Source organism: Trachemys scripta, chromosome 2, assembly GCF_013100865.1.
Source record: "Trachemys scripta elegans isolate TJP31775 chromosome 2, CAS_Tse_1.0, whole genome shotgun sequence".
Taxonomy (NCBI): Eukaryota; Metazoa; Chordata; order Testudines; family Emydidae; genus Trachemys; species Trachemys scripta.
In genome coordinates, this window is record NC_048299.1 from 125558694 (window position 1) to 125561760 (window position 3067).

The following is a 3067-nucleotide window of genomic DNA, read 5'->3' on the forward strand; positions in this document are numbered from 1 at the left end:
CCCCAGCCCTCTGCCCGGACCTCCCCCCAACACCCAGCCTTCTGCCCTGCACTTCCATACACACACCAGTCCTCTGCCCTGAACCCACCCACACACCCAGCCTTCTGCCCTTGCACCCCCACACACACCCAGCCTTCTGCCCTGAAGCCCCCACATCCCCACTGCCCTGAACCTCCCCCCCCCCACACACACACACAAACAGCCTTCTGCCCTGACCCCTGAAACCCCTCCTCCAGGTCTGGGGTCCCGGCTGCCAGCCCTTTGCCAGCCGGCGTCCCGGCTGCAGGCCCCGGTCAGCCCGCTGCCAGCCTAGGTGAACAGAACCCCAGGCTGGAAGTGGGCTGAGCAGGCTGGCAGCATAATATGAGCATTTTAATTTAATTTTAAATGAAGCTTCTTAAACATTTTGAAAACCTTGTTTACTTTACATACAACAATAGTTTAGTTATATAACAGACTTAGAGAGAGACACCTTCTAAAAAACGTTAAAATGTATTACCGGCACGCCAAACCTTAAATTAAAGTGAATAAATGAAGACTCGGCACACCACTTCTGAAAAATTGCCTACCCCTGGTTTAGATCATTGGGTTTTTATAGAAGGATGCTGATTTTTATTTTGTGCCAGCACATGCTTATAGATTTATTTACTTCAGCTTAACAGACACTATAGGCACTATACAAATATATTATAAAATATATACAAAATTTTCACTGGATTAACATGTTTAAAAAAATTTCCCCAACCCATCCCAAAGTTCTCTTTCAGTTCACCCAATATCACAAAACATCTCCATCCACCACAGATAAGATCCTCTCCCTTCAATCCACCCACACGCATATACTGATCGACCCTCTCCTTCAAAGAAAGCATGTGGGAACAAAGGTCTTGCTGTGTGGCCTGTGGATCACTAAATCCAGGCCCTGTCTTTGTAAGTTAGTCTTAGACATTAAATAGAAAAAAAGTAATATGCTCATGGCTTCAAACTAGGCCAACATTGTAACTGACCTTTCTATAAGTAATAAGATATATTCATCCACAGAAAAAATGATAGAGAAAATGTGTTACAAAGCATCCTGAGGCTGGGCTCTCACAACCACGATACTCAAGTCAATGGGGGCATTCCACAACCATAAGAAAGCCCTCAGCATTTACTTCAGACATTTGGGCCCATTGCATTTATGGCAACATTTGTGATCATACCAAAAAGTATTTTATTACTGGAGGGATTAAGAAAAAAAACAAAAACAAAAAAAACTACACCACAATATTGGATGAAAGAAGTAAAATACTCTTTTCTTCGCAAATGTTGTGGCTCTTCCTTCTACCTTATTAGGCCAGATAGCAACAATGACTAATTTACCTCATCTTAGGCTGCTACTAATTCTGAAGTTTGTTCCAAACACGTATGTCTAATCAATTTGTTCACATTTGTTTTTCTGTGCAACTGTTAACTTCTTATTTGCCAAATAGTCTTCCTGCCTCTGCACCTTTGCCCTTAGAGATTCTGCAATGCGGCTACAGAATTTCTAATTGCAAATTCATATCTGTACTGGCAAGTGAACCAGAGTGTGATCATAATATCACTCAGTTCAGAAAGGGTGGTCTAATTTCCTCACAAATTAACTGCTTCAAAGAACAATTACTACATGACAGTCTTGTCAAAATCATGCAACTGAACACTTTGTTTGGTAATTACAGATAACCCTGTAACAAAGGCATCTGCTGCCCTCTCCTGGAACAAAGATTGCTACGCTGCAGTAAATCAACCAAAATGGCTGGGTTATTACCCAGTCTCTTGGGAATGCATACAATAAAACTGCTGGAACACTTGATAATGCAGACTTTCCTTCAATATGCCAACTACAGAAGTAGAAATAAAACTACATTTTAAAATACACAGTTCTCAAAATGAGAGTGCTGTGGTTGGTGTCTGAATAAGATAAGCTTTTAGTCCTACTCCCTACAAGAAAAAAAAAAAGACCGAAAACAAAACAGAATGTAGGTATTATTATGCTTCCTACTGTGACTCCCTGTTTATGTTACAACAATATTTCATCACACGCTGTTCCCATTTTACACTATGACCATATAACACACTGCTCTGGCATAAACTCTTTACACATTCCATCCCACACAGTCCCCTGCCCTAAGGAATGAAACTACTTACAACCGTTAATGGGGGAGCGAAAGGGAGATCTCTCAGTGCATTCATAACACATACAAAGCAAGTGCTCTTATAATACTACTGTCATAAAAGTATGTAAATGGAATAAAGTTACATTTTCCTTCAAAGGGAAAGAAAATACAACCAAATAGCACTTGAAAAAACACAAAAATGAATTTTAAAGTTTGAATAAGTCCATCTACTGTACCATAAAAGTGGTCTTTCTAGAAATACCATTTTCACAGTAATTTTAAAAAGCCATACAATTTCATCTGGAACTTGACATTTTATGGGTGATACACAGCTTTCTCAAAGTGAAAAAATTTCCCTGTATGCTCTACAAACTAGCAATTATATTAAAAGCAGCCCATCTTACTAATCTTTACAAAGGCAACTGAAGACTATTGCAGAACTACGAACTGATACACCACTGAGGTGCTTTCAGTTTTTGAAAAGTGCATAATCAAAGTTCAATACTCTGTTCTTTAAGTCCACAGAAGTGAGTTGAAACTAGTCAATACTCATCCTCCCTGAAAACTATTTTACTGAAAATCTGGAGAATGATCAATTTCAATGATCAAAAGGAAATTGGAATTTCAAAATGGAATTTTGAACATTCCATTAACTTTTCAAGCAGTTTAAGCTGTTTGCAAGAGTTCACAGAACTATGTTTCTGAACTATATTGGAATTTGGACTTCATGAGGCAGTGCACAAATTGGAATTTCAGAACAGATAGACAATTGAGATTTATATCATCTGCACAAGTTTCAAGTTGTAACAACAGGTTGTATTATTTAAATGTCTATAAACTATAATCAGCATTTTGTCAAACCAAAGACTTGAATGTCAAAGGTCCTGATAAGTGGACTCACTTTATCGATCAATATCTCTATGCTGAAT